Here is a 15,036-nt window from a genome sequence, read left to right as displayed (position 1 = left end):
TGGTATATGTATGAGTTGTAGCAACAACATCTAGATGAGTTCATGAGCCTCATGCATATTCAAGTATGCATGATTGACCCGCCTATTGGAGGTATAATGAGCTCAGGGGGAGCTAAATGGTACAGAGTTTCATGGCTTGTTTTTCATTTTCACTTGATTTTCACTTAATATGTATTTGTAGCTGCATCATGTCTTTTCATGAGTAGAAAATGTGCATTTTTCAGCCATATATATGCACTTAGTATTCACTAAAAATTGATTTAAAAGTTTATGTATAGCCATGCATAGATAAAGATCATTGATTCAACCATGCATAGAGGAGTTTCATTGAGGTAGCATCCATTAGAGCTCTTGTATGTACATTTTTGAAGCCATGTATATTCATGCTCATTTGGATTGGAAGAATAACGCTTGTAGCATCCATGTATCTTATTTCATATCATTATTGTTTGAGGAGCTATGGTGGATGTCATGTACTTGTCATTATCGACATGATGGTTAAGTAGTCTTGTTTATGGAATACATTATAGTCTATCTATTATTTCAGCCATGTATGCACTCATGTGTGCAAGATCATCCTTGTAATCACTCATGTATTGAGGCATTGGTTGAGTGATCCATATATTGGAGAGTGTCATAAAACTTGATCATACATTGGAGAGAGTTTTGAAGGTATTGTAACATCCATATGTATCACATTATACATCATCATGTTCTACTCTTATATCAAGCCTTGTATTATGTTGTTCCACCATTTGGTTGTTGGCGGGTTGGTCTTAGAGGTATGAGAGAGATTCATGGGTCATGTCAATCATGTGTTGATGTGAGATTTTCATGAGAGATGAGAGATGTTACAACCATGTTTGGGTTGATTATTGTCATGTGTTTCATCCATGTATGGGATTTTGGAGTCATTATGTAGCCATGTTCTATCATGTCTTTCTTATTGGTTATTAGGTAAGTCATATGAGTCGTGTTCATGCATGAGTTAGGAGACATGTTTCAGTCATATGTAGGTTATTTGGAGGCATTCTACAACTATGTATTATCACTCTTGTAGCCATGTAATAGGCCTGTGAAGCCCTATACTTTCATTTCATATAATTGGGTCATAGTCCTTGGTTCATTTGGAGTAGTCTCTTATATGTGACAAGCAGGCATTGGTAGCAGTAGATAGCTTTTACAATAATATAGAGTGATGGTAGCAGCCCCATTACATATTTATGGGGAGCATGTTCCACTTGTGCTCAGCATGGTGTTGAGTATTTAAGGGGGAGTACTTCTCTCAGCCCTTCACATATGTTGGAATTGTTCTTTAGTGTTGACATGGCCGTTGGTCATTGATGTCAAAGGGGAAGAGAATTTGGAGTGTATGGATATCAACCTCATAGTTTGGAGATCAGGTTGAGGTTGGAATTGATGCGAAAGGGGCAACATGTTGGAATTTTAGTGTTGGCATTGATGTCAGCAGTGACTTAGTACTATCTATCTTATCATTGATGCAACCTTGATGTTAGCATCCATCATGATTTGTGATAAGTTATCATTGGTTTGATGTAGAGATCTTGATCTCTTGTATAGATGTTGATCCATGTAGAGGTGTTTGGCCAACTAGGTCTTCATGATCATAACTTTATGCAGAGGTGTTTGACAATTATGTTGATGTCTTGATGCTTGAAAAGAACATGCTTGGAGGCTTTATCATGGTTATTAGAGACTTTACATGGGTTTGCAGAGGTTCTATAGGTTCAAGAGGTGCTTGTTGAGGTTGATGAAGAAGTTGTGAAGTTCTGAAGCTTATATTGATGACACTTGGTAGATGCCCTATAATTATGAGTTTGATTCCTTATACTAAGTCATATACATGGTTTCATGATGTCAAATTGTGTGTCGAAGGTTATCATGGTGTCCCTTACTCTCTCCTGAAGCTCAACTCCAATTGGTAGCCAAAGTAGGTGAAGAAATTGAATTTTAAGGTAGCATACGTAGGTTTCCTTCACAAGATTCATGTATATGCATGATTCCTTCACAACATTTTTATATACCTCTTGGAAGTGAATTTCTCTGAAATATGTGCACAGTTTAAATGTTTTATTGGTTTTTCGATGATTTTTGTTCAGGGTTTTTTAGTCTACTTGAGTTATTACCATCATTTAGAACGTGATTAAGTCAAATATAGTGAGGTTTAGTGATGTATATTGATTGTATCTTCCATCAATTATAAAATACCAATATTTAAGTAGAAAGGGTTAGAGAGTATATGCTACAGGTTTGCAGAGTTGGAGAGAAGATCACAACTCTGACTCAGAGCATATTTTAGAGGATGATGGGGCTATAATATATCCATATGTCTAATCTATTTGTGTTGTAGATGTTGGTTCCCAGTTGCTGGTGATATGGAGAGGAGAGATTTTGTTGTAGATATTGTTGTAGAGATTTCAAATAAGATTTTATATTGTTGATGCATTTGTGTTGAAGGGTTTTTAATGGAAATGTCTTTGTTCTGACTTCAATATATGAGTTTTCTATGGTTGTGTGAGTTTTTTTATGGCTAAGTATGTAGATCAAGTTTTCATTGTGTGGTGTTGCAAGGTTTGGTTTTGTTGAGCAAATTTTAGCTAAGATTGTGTCGCGAAGTTTTATATGCAGATTGGTGATTGTGTTGCAAGTTTTGATTCAGTTGATGAGCATAGATTGATATTGTGAGTCTAGTATGAAAATATACAAAATGAGGCTCAAAAGTGTTTGGTTGTAGAGATTGTGGATCCAGTATGAAACAATATGAAATGTGCTATGCAGAGAGCTTGAAGGTTGGGGCCTTAAGTGTGGCGAGTGGTGGCTTGAGTATTTAGGGTGTAGTGATATCCTCCAAGTAGTGTCCTGAGAACATGAGAGTGGTGGCTAGATAGTCTAGTGGTGGTTGGGTGAGAGTTATTAAGAGTGGTGGCTTACAAAGTCGATGAACTGGTGGCTTCCTGTAAATGGTGGCCTACAAAGTCCATACAAGTTGTTTTCTGGAGCGAGTAGTGGCTCGCATGATTAGCAAGTTGTGGCTTGCACACTGGTGGTCACTAGTGAATCAGATGTAAAATAATTTTTACATAATAGAAGAGACGACGATGAAGACTATCTTCCAACGATAGTCTTACCCTTGTGGTTTCCACTTTACATCTGGTGTCCTTATGTGATGTGCTTATTGATGTGTTGATGTTATGTGTTGTGATGGTTTATGGTTTATGGTTTATGCATTGTTGATCTCATGATTATATTCTCATTATTATTATTGGTTATACACATGCTATTTGTTGCTAATACATTGTGATGTGCTCCTAATTTGGTGCATCATTCAATGATTAAAATAAAAGAGGTTATAATTGGTATAAATTGGTCATAAGTTACACTACTAATTCACCCCCACCCCCTCCACCTCTCAGTAGTTCTCAAGGTTTCTAACACCAAATTGAAGGGCCAAGTTGATTTCATGAGAGAAAAAAAAAATCTATATCTATATTTATACGAATTTAATTATAAGATAATTTTTTACTAAAAAATCATACAATACATAAATTCACACTCCACACAAGAAGTAACCTATTCAACTAGTTTTTAACTATGTTAATAGTTCAAACTCATTATTCAAGCTCAAATTTGTTGGAAAGACATTTCTTCGTTAGAAGCACCATATCATTTATCATTAAACGTGTAACTAATATTACTGTAAAATAATAGAAAGTACTTTCTTAAAAAACAACTTATCATAACTATAGAGAATTTTACAATTCAAAAAAAAAAAGTGGGAGAAGTGTGGAATGAGAAGTATGAGAAGACTAATGAAATTGTTGATAAGGAAACAAAAAGAAATTGACATAGAGGTTTTAGTGGATTTAGATAACAAGAAAAATGCTTTGGCTTATAAACATTGGATACCTTGTTATATCATTTTGGTGAAGGGGGCACAAGTGATTTGAGTGTTTTGTTTTGGAGAATATACATGGAAATTTTAGCACAACAATCAAGTAGGGCACAGGGAGGCATAAGAGGATTTAAAAAGATATATGTTTCTACAAGGAACCTTTCTTATGCACACAGAGAAAGATATCCAATGTCTTTTATGTTTTCAATTATTTTCATCAAATCTTTGACAAATTTATAACCTCTTTTCTACTTAACCAATTAAAAATCATAAACAATATTGTGCGGAAGTAAAATATAACCAAAATAATGAATAGAAAGAAAAAGATACACAATAATCATACACAAGTTATGCCCATAAAAATTGTACTTCTTATATTAATTCTTCGAACAACGTACAAATCCTTGACTTGCGCACCCAGCTGCAGCTGTTTGCACATTCAGCTGTAGACTTTATGCCTCCGTGCACTCAGTTGGGGAGCCTTTCCTTCAAGCCCAAAACAGATTATAGAGATATTTTATTATGCTTCTATCATTACTATTCATTCCTTCCTTCCTTTATTCGACTTACATCTTTTCTCTTATATATATATACTAATTACATCAACGGGTACATCAAAATACCACGATCCAAATACCATGGTCCACCTGAAAACAATCAACTATTGCCCAAACCTGTTACAAAAAGAAGGGACTTCAACCAACCTCAAAGACCCTAAAATATTGCATGCTTCATAGCTCCGTGGTACGTGCGCTCCAATTTCCCAAAATGTAGAGTTTTGACCAAAACTTGGGCCAAGTTGGGTTGCACCCAACAAGCCCCCAACACTCACATGTGACTTGTCTTGAGTTACTCAGGTGCTTTATCTCGACTCTTTGTTGTGTTGTTGTTGTAGGTGACATTGTACTGTTATAGTATATTTGTTTCTTGCTTCTCTTCTTTGCACACTTCTTCTAGTCGTGCCTTTATCACTGGTCCAGCAGTCTTTTGTAACACTACTTATTCCTTTTGTCAAAGTTCCTGGAGCTTCCCATCCACTTCCTACAATAGCTGGAGAGCCTCATCCTGCCATGGTTGATTTCTCTCTATCAAAATTTTCTCTTCCCTTCGAATTTCTTCTATTAGTTTCTGAAGTTCCTTGGCTGCACTAATTCTAGCGAGCTTATGTGAGATTGGAAAGGTCTTCGCAATTGCCCGAATCTCCTATAGCTACTTCTTCTTCTGCTGGATGTCATCTTCTATCTTTTGTATGTTCAGATCTTCCTTAGCGAAGTCCAAATCTACACGGTCTCATCCAATAATTTTCCACACTTTGCCACTATCTTGGAGATGCCTGTCACTACAGTCTTTAGGTTGATCTCCCTCTGTTCACGTACTTCTAGTGGCATGGTTCATTGCATCTTCAGTTGCAACTCACTGATATTTACTTCATATTCGAACTACATATTTGTGATCCTTTTCTTTGATTCCTTGACTACAAGGCCTAGCTTTGTGACCTTATCTTTAGTTGATTCCTCCTCACGGACATCCATGTCCGGAACTTCCCTGCAAGTGGCTTTGACCACCTCTTTCAATCTCTATTGTTGTAGCTCTGCCTAATCCTTATCCTTGATGTCTTGGTCAAGCTATTTCTTCAATGTACGCTCTTGTTCTAAGTGAATATTTAATTATGAGGCGCAATGTTCTCGCTCCTTTATCTCATTTGCGATGCCTTGGTGTAGTTCATGTAATACCGAAATGGGCAGTGCTGCCATGTTCATATTGACATAATCCCAACCTTTTGCCTGTTGCTTGACTTTGGTGGAGTCGAACTGCAGAGCTTCGACAGGTATCTACATTATCCTCATCCCAAATTTCATCTTTATTAGTCTTTCTGGATGGAGTCTTTGTCATATGTGCACTAGTTGTCTAGATGTTTACGGAAATATTTTCAACTCTGTAATACTCTACTCAACACCTGTCAGGAGTGCATTGTAGCGATCCTTTATTTTTCTCCATGACTCCACTGTGACTTCTTGAACTTTCTCCCCATTTTCATCTAGGTCCCCATCAGTAAGGACCAGTGTCATTTCACGCTTGTATTTATCTGCTTTCTACTTCTTTATGCTCCTCGATGAAGTGTCGCTTTGAATATTCCTCTTTCCTTTTTCTGTCTCTATCTTCTCCCTGGTTTTCTCTTCGTCGTGCTCCAACTCCTTTTCTTGTTCCTATTCATCCTTGTCTTTATATTTTCCACTTGGTTCCCCATGCTACGAAGTTTCTTCTTCTGGTTCACTATCTCCTACATATTTCTCCATTGCAGACATCCATTCTATGGGCCACTGTTGTATTAATGTCAGAAAATCATCTTCGATAACTAAGTATGGTAGAGTATAACATGTCTTCATCATATCCTTTCGAGCCTATATGTAGGTCCTATGAAAGTTTTTTTTGAACGTTGCAACAAACATATATTGTTGGTACAAGCTTGGTGACAGTCTAGGGTATTGATTTAACACCACATGTAAGTCCATGTGATATAAGACAAATAATATTTTGTTCTCCTATGCTCGCGATGTCTCCTTTGTATACCAAAGCAATGCATACCACGCGGCTTCACACATGTCTACTTCTATCGAAGGAAACTACGTATCGTCCAACTCCTTCCATGCTAACAAGGCTATGATAAAAATCAACCATGCGTAATGAAAGGTCTTACCTTCCTCCTCAGCTTCCTGGCAATATTCTAGGAATTCTCTACATAGATATATAGCCCAGTTGTACTCAACCCTGTTGTTGCATTGCGTAGCTAAGGAGATAACTACTACGGGGACTCACTCAGATGAAAGATCACGGTGCAGCATGTCAACAACAAAGAATTACAGATCAGACTACAAAGAATGAAGAAAGAGAGGTATACGCAGGTTCACCTTGACCAAGCTGTGTATACACGCAGGTTCACTGAACACAAGTAGCGTATACGTACACACGCACTTTCACAGAAGGAAAAGCGCGTATATGTTGGAAAACTAAGTTTTTGGTCCGAGGTATTTGGTCCAAGGTATTTTGATCCATGGTATTGGTCCAAGGTATTTGGTCCGAGGTATTGACCCTAGGTATTTGGTCCAAGGTATTGGTTCTAAGTGGTTTTGGTCCATGGTATTGAGAAAAGCCTAAAACTATATAAGGAGGAGAAGATCATTAGGCCAAGGTGTGCAAGTATTGAATATCTGATGAAGTGTGAGATCTAGTATGCAGGTTATTGGCTTATGGTGCTTTGCTTGATCTGAACCAAGGATGAACCTTAGCGGTTGATGAGGGATAAGATCTAATGATGGATCAAGATCTTAAGGGTTGAAATGAAGTATCATTATGTGGTTTGATCATGTATAGACTAGATCTGAATACTGACGCATGTGTTGTTCTGTAAATGTTATGATCTGGATATAACTAAAGTCTAGAATAGCTACAAAATTATGAATTGATATTTGCAGATGCATACACTAGTTGGCTTTGGTAAAATCACATATACACACTGGTTCGGCTCATCAGAGTAGCATATACATTATGAAATATGATATTTAAAGTTGCAGTTGGATCTGGTGTTGTTGTATAAATTCTGGGTTATGCTCTGTGTTCTGGTGACTGTGTTTTGATGACAGTATACTAAATGTTCAGATTGATTGAATGTGATTTGCTTCAGTGATGATGGGCCTTTAGTGATTCAGTTGTGGGTGATTCAAAGATTGATGATTGAGTTTCAATGATTGGTTGTATTGCAATGGTGATTGATTTTGAGCTTCAATGTTGTTGATGGGTCCAGTATGAAAATTGGATGAAGCGTAGCCTTCATATTATGGTGTTGTGTTCCAGGAGTATCCAGTATAAAAATTTATGAAACGTGGTCCCTAGAGGAAGAGAGAAGGTCGTAGCCTTCTGTAGGTCATCGCCTACGTACTGGTAAACATATCATCCAGTACAAGAGCCAGGGGGTTGGAGCTTCCTTCCAATAACAGCTAGAAAACGAGTGAAGGTCGGAGCCTTCAGTAGGCTGGCGCCTACGTACTAGTAAATGGATCGGCTAGTATAAGAGTTAGGGGGTTGTAGCTCCCTTCCAGCAGAAGCTAAAGAACGAGAGAAGGTTATAATATTCTGCAGGTGGGTCCCTGCATATTGGTATGAGTCTGCACCAGTACAAGATTGTTAAAAGGTTTTTCTTATATTAAAAAGAAGACAGCAGCAGGTGGTTTTTATCCCACATTGGGTTTCCACCTTAAATCTTGGTGTTCATGTGTGTTTCTTATGTGTGATGGTTTTTTCTGATATTACTGCACATGGTTACTATTTATATAGTTAATGAAGTACTAATTAAAGATCAAAATATGATGAATTAACTGAATCACAAGTTTGCGGGATATACGCTGGTTGCCTTAAACACAGTTGCATGTACACGCGGGTTACCTTCATTGAAGTAGCGTATATAAATTTGAGTATGAAAAGAAAAAGATTATTGACTTGACTAATACTGATTCACCCCCCCTCTCAGTATTATTTCCAACAATTGGTATCAGAGCAGGTCCTTTGGTAGAAGCTTGATCACTTGAAGGAGATCCATAGAACAATGGGAAAGAAGCTAAAGAAGAAAGCACCTCAGAAGAAGAAGATAGCTCAAAGGAACAATGACAGTAGGAGAGACAATTGGTCGTTAGGTGGAAGCAAGTATTCAGATTCTGAATCACCTCATATTGAAGATGGACAAGCAAATGAAGCATCAGGTACAAATTTTTGGTCTTCTAGTGATACTTTTCTTTGTTCATGCAATATTAGAGATATTGGAAGTGATCATGAAAGAAACATAGAGACAGAAGTTAAATGACTCGCAGTTAAAATAAGAGATCAACAAGATCTATTTAACCAAAGGGAATGTTCCTTCAAAGAAGAAGTTACCAGATTAAAAGCTCAGCTAGAGGAAGGAAACAAAGTAAGGAAGCAATACAAGGAAAAGGAAGATCAATGTCAAAAGCTGCAGGATGAAGTGACATCATTAAGAAATGAAATAAATGATTAGAGTATAACAATCAAGAGACTTCAAGACAGATCCAGTTACTATGTAAGTCTTGAAGCTAAGATCCTCTCTCTAAAAGAAGATCTAGAAAATAAGCAGAATGAAGAACTACCTCAAGCAGATGAAGAACAAGAAAATGAGATTCTCAAATTAAGGCAACAAGTGGAAGAAGGAAGAAAGGCTGAAGAAATCTTGAAGAAGCAATATCTGGAAAAGGAAGAGCAATATCAGGTTGAGGTAAATATCTTAAAAGGTAAATTAGAAGAAAAGGATAAACTATTACGATTTCAAGACAGTACTAAGATTTTGGATAATATTCTTAGTAGTCAAAGGTCTCCTACCATCAAAACTGGTCTTGGTTTTCATGAATATGTTGAAGGTGAATCTAGCTCACAAGGTGAGGCAAGGAACTCTAATGCAAAATCTGAAATTCTCAACAAGGAGATGAGAGGTCAACCCCATCAACAACCAAGGAAAGAAAGTCTTCAAAGAAAATCTTTTACTCCTAACTATGAAAGTGATAGTCGGTTATTTCCTCCAATAAATAATGTTGAATGTTTTATATGTCATAATTTTGGACATGTTGCAGCCAGATGCAGAAGTAGAATGGTTCAAGACCGTCACACAGAAAGATCATCACCTTCCAGGTTCTTTAAGCAATATTGTTTTTCTTTCAATATGTTTGGTCACAAAGCCATTGACTGTTATAGAAGGAATATGAAACATGTAAGATATTATTCTTGTAACAAGTTTGGACATATAGCAAAGGAATGCCTAAGAAAATTTCGGCCACCTTACCAAAGGGAGAAAACATGATCACACTCTAAGATATGGAAGAAAAAGGAAGTACAGTCAGAAAGATGTGGCATAGCAGAGTATACAAACATAACAGACTCAGAGGGAGCTGAAAGTGTGAAAATTCATAATTTCAATTCTCATATGCAGTTAGCATGAGGACAAGTTGTGTATATACATGAGTTAGAAGCTGCACAGTCATGTATATGGTGTTTTGAGGAAAAAGCAGTAGGATAGACTCAAGAAAAGGAGTCTGATATGGTTCAGTCACTTATCTGCTCTATTTGATGATGGTTACAATTTGCTGATGATTTGCAGAAATGTGTTGGTGCTAAAAATTTGATGTATATCTTATTAATGATGATACCTTGATAACTCTCGCTGATATTTGCAATGATCAGATTTGACAGTGAACAGGTGGAACAGGTGCAGGAGGAGAACATGCTATGCCTCTAATAAAGCACCATTGGCATTATGTTTAGAAGTTGTTGGTACCTAATTAATGATGATGATGCTTATATGGCTAAATGATACATCTTGCTATGTTATGGTTATGAGTTGCCCATAATAATGCTTGGATCACATAGTTGGTTTTCAAATCAGATTTATGGATGATGCATATAGTACATAAATGTTGATTACATGGTGATCTTCATAAGGACAAGGAGAAGTACAAATATTGAGTACACAACTTCATTATTTGATGATGAGCCACTCATTTCTTTTATGTTGCTGTCATCATGTCTTCAAAGATGCATATAGTTCAAAGATGCAGTTATGATGCAGGATTCTTATAGTTCTTGGCTCTCACTTGGTTGAGGATTGTTGTTGTTGATGATATCAAGAAATCTTACACAAATGACCATGAGCTCATGGATTGCTAAATGCATAATTGATGGATACACATTATGTTGGATACATGAATGATTACTTAAGTTACATATTGAAAAATATTGTTGGTTGGCGAAGAGAATGGGGTTATTGCAAGTCTCATGAAGACATAGCTATTTGAAGATATGGATATTCAAAGACATGGCTTACTTAGTCACATAATTATGATGATTTCTTACTTTATGATGACAGGTTGATACTCACATATGTTGATTATCATGGTGGATGCTTATCAGATGTGGGATGTTCCCTAGTAAAGATATAACGAAGGTCCTTGTGAAAAGATCATGTAGTTCTTGATAATGATGTTATGATCATAGATGATGTCTATGGTGTTTTCACATACATATGATATGATGTGAATGATTTTGTGCTACTGCTTGGAGATATGAAATATGCTTAGTTGATTCATGGAAGGTTATGATAAGATTGTTTCTACTAAGGAAACAAAACAAGTTGATCTTGATGAGATCAAGAGGATGAGTTGATATATGTAGACATACTTTGTCACAGGTTGATGATGGACATATATAGGTTTTGGTCTGGATGCTATTGACAGATGCTTATGGAACAGATCATACATGGTGTATGACAGTTGCTGATGACTATCATGGTCTTGTTTAGATATTTGGTCTCTGTTATAAATGGTCTCTGTCATATTATAAATAGTCATGTATGTAATCACTATCATGATGTAAATTGGTCATATAAATTGGACCAAATGGACATGATCAAATTTGTCATTGTACGTATGTCTCAAAGTCTTAGTTGAGTTATAGAGTCATGTCATATATCAGCATGTATGCATATGTACTTTGTAATTGCCCACTTCATGTCATGAATTATAGGTTGAGGATGAGTCCAAATGGTTTGGTCCAAGGTATTTGGTTCGAGGTATTGACCCTAGGTATTTGGTTCAAGGTATTGGTTCTAAGTGGTTTTGGTCCATGGTATTGAGAAAAGCCTAAAACTATATAAGGAGGAGAAGATCATTAGGCCAAGGTGTGCAAGTATTGAATATCTAATGAAGTGTGAGATCTAGTATGCAAGTTATCGGCTTATGGTGCTTTGCTTGATTTGAACCAATGAAGAACCTTAGCAGTTGATAATGGATAAGATCTAATGATGGATTGGGATCTTAAGGCTTGAAATGAAGTATCATTATGTGGTTTGATCATGTATAGACTAGATCTGAATACTGAAGCATGTGTTGTTCTGTAAATGTTATGATCTAGGTATAACTGAAGTCTGGAATAGTTGCAAAATTATGAATTAATATTTGCAGATGCAAACACTGGTTGGCTTTAGTAAAAGTGCATATACACGCTGGTATGGCTCATCAGAGTAGCGTATACATTATGAAATATGATATTTAAAGTTGCAGTTGGATCTGGTGTTGTTGTATAAATTCTAGGTTCTGCTCTATGTTCTGGTGAATGTATTTTGATGACAGTATACTAAACATTCAAATTGATTGAATGTGATTTGCTTCAGTGATGATGGGCCTTTAGTGATTCAGTTGTGGGTGATTCAGAGATTGATGTTTGAGTTTCAATGATTGGTTGTATTGTAGTGGTGATTGATTTTGAGCTTCAATGTTGTTGATGGGTCCAGTATGAAAATTGGATGAAACGTGGCCTTCATATTATGGTGTTGTGTTCCAGGAGTATCCAGTATGAAAATTTATGAAACATGGTCCTTGGAGGAAGAGAGGAGGTCGTAGCCTTCTGCAGGTTGGCACCTATGTACTGGTAAACATATCAGCTAGTACAAGAGCCAGGGCGTTGGAGCTCCCTTCCAGTAAAAGCTGGAAAACGAGTGAAGGTTGGAGCCTTCAGTAGGTCGGCGCCTACGTACTAGTAAATGGATCAGCTATTACAAGAGCTAGGGGGTTGTAGCTCCCTTCCAGTAGAAGCTGGAGAATGAGAGAAGGTTGTAGCCTTCTGCAGGTGGGTGCCTACGTACTGGTATGAGTCTGCACTAGTACAAGATTGTAAACAGGTTTTTCTTATATTAAAAAGAAGACAACAGCAGGTGGCTTTTGTCCCGCATTAGGTTTCCACCTTAAATCTTGGTGTTCATGTGTATTTCTTATGTGTGATGGTTTGTTCTGATATTACTACACATGGTTACTGTTTATATGGTTAATGAAGTACTAATTAAAGATCAAAATATGATGAATTAACCGAATCACAAGTTTGTTGGATATACGCTAGTTGCCTTAAACACAGTTGCATGTACATGCAGGTTACCTTCATTGAAGTAGCGTATATAAATTTGAGTATGAAAAGAAAAAGATTATTGACTTGACTAATATTGATTCACCCCCCCTCTCAGTATTATTTCCAACACATGAATCCTTTCATTGGACATAATGAACCCCAATAATTGGTCAGATGTGACAACGAAAATGCATTTATTAGGATTCAACTGAATCTTATAGTAACAACATCATTCAAAACCTAGACGAAGGTGATGTGGATGATCAATTCTCTTTCAATAACGAGCAGCTCGGTCATCCAAATATGCTTATATTATGCGATTTATGACATGGAAATCATAAGAAATGGCCCACTGAAAAGTCGCTCCAACATTTTTGAGGGAAAAAATAATCTTCTTGTATGCAAATGTACCCTAGAGGAAAATAAATTTTGTCTTGTGTTGATCTTCAGGACAGATAGTTATTTGATTATATCCTAAAAAACCATCCATGAAGGAGAACACCTCATTTCCAACACACTCATCAATGATCTGATCAATAAACAAAGTGGGGAAATTATCTTCTGGAAAAACCTTATTCAAATCCCTAAAGTCAATGCATACTCGAATCATTCCTTACTTTTTATGGATGGGGACTGGACTCGAAACCCATTCAGTTAAAGGAATTTGGTATATAAAACTCACCTTAAGCAACTTTTCAACCCCAGCTTTAATAGATGCTGCTTTCCTAGGATTTACCGGTCGAATCTTTTTCCATACAAGCTTAGCATTTTTGTATGTCTTGATCTCATGTTGAATTATTGATGGATTGATTCTAGGCATTTCTTCATAAGACCAAGCAAACACATCTCGAAATTATTTTAAAAGTTCAATATAAATCTTGATTTCTTCAAGGGAACATGAAGCTCTGATGAATATATTTTCGATAATATTGGGATTCTTGGAGATGTTCACCGAAATAGTTTCCGAGATATTGAGAATATTAACTTCGGTAAAAATTTGTTCCGGGGCTAAAGGATTTAGAATTTTATGAACACTTTGAGTTGAAGGAGGAATGAACAAATTTGACTCAACTTGATGCAAATCAGGGAGAAAATATGACCAATGATGCAAATCATCCCACGGTCGACACCAATCATTACTTCTATGATTGCCTCTTCAGATGGTAAGACTATGTCAAGGAAATACATAGCCAAAGTAGATTCAAGAGTCCAGACCAGAGCCACATCACTATACAAATCCTCTGATGGGAGAGGAATGGTATCAAAATCCGTGAAATTCACTATAGATTGGTATGTGATTTCTGTCGCAGTTATAAGGTATGCCATTCCACCTACTTGCCACTCTTCTAATGTGGCAGTAGAGGGGGGTAAGGGCCAAGGATCATAAAAATAATGAGTTCTAAAAGAACATCTTCAAGGAGTGATCTTTGAGGATGAAATGGAATTAACATGAGCAACAGGAGAAGGAAGATCAAAAGTACCCATCAATGAGGAATACATTCCAACTTCCAAATTCTCCATTGGCTGCTTGGTATTCTTCACCAAGGAGATGGTAGAGTGAGAAGATGCATTGGGATTGTTAGGAGAATAATCAATTTGATAATTTGTAACAATTCTCCCCTCATGGGGGAAGCATAGGATGTGAAACAATGATGAAATAATAGCATCCATTACAACATGTCTTGTAATTAGAGAATTCAATGAAAATATATCCAGTATGTGTTGAATTTCTTCTTGAAATATTTCTAGAGATTGGCTATGCATTTGTTTCATATATTTAAGAGGAATATTGAGAGAATGGTGTATTTTTCTTAAATGTATGTTAAACATATCAATACCAATTGAAGTTATAAAAATCAAATTCCTAATACCAATAACTACCAAATTAGAAAGGGCTTCATAAATATAAATATAACTATTTTTACATGATTCTTCAATTCTTGTCTTAGGAATATTACCATTTCTAAGGTATTTTTTTGCCTCTGATCTTCATTTTTAGACTATATATTGTTTTCTAAATTCCCTCATCCCATGCGATTGGTGTAACTATAATCTAGGTAGATGCATTCATTGGTTTTCCATGAGCCACCATTTGTTATTGTTATGTTTATGCTTAAATACATTGCAACTTTCCTCTTTATGATAGCATTACCCCTTGAAATTTTTCATTT

The sequence above is a fragment of the Pinus tabuliformis genome, chromosome X (genome assembly GCF_031772625.1).
Source record: "Pinus tabuliformis cultivar Carrire ecotype Pingquan chromosome X, CPIR1, whole genome shotgun sequence".
In the NCBI taxonomy this organism is placed as follows: domain Eukaryota; kingdom Viridiplantae; phylum Streptophyta; class Pinopsida; order Pinales; family Pinaceae; genus Pinus; species Pinus tabuliformis.
This window is presented reverse-complemented; position numbering follows the sequence as displayed.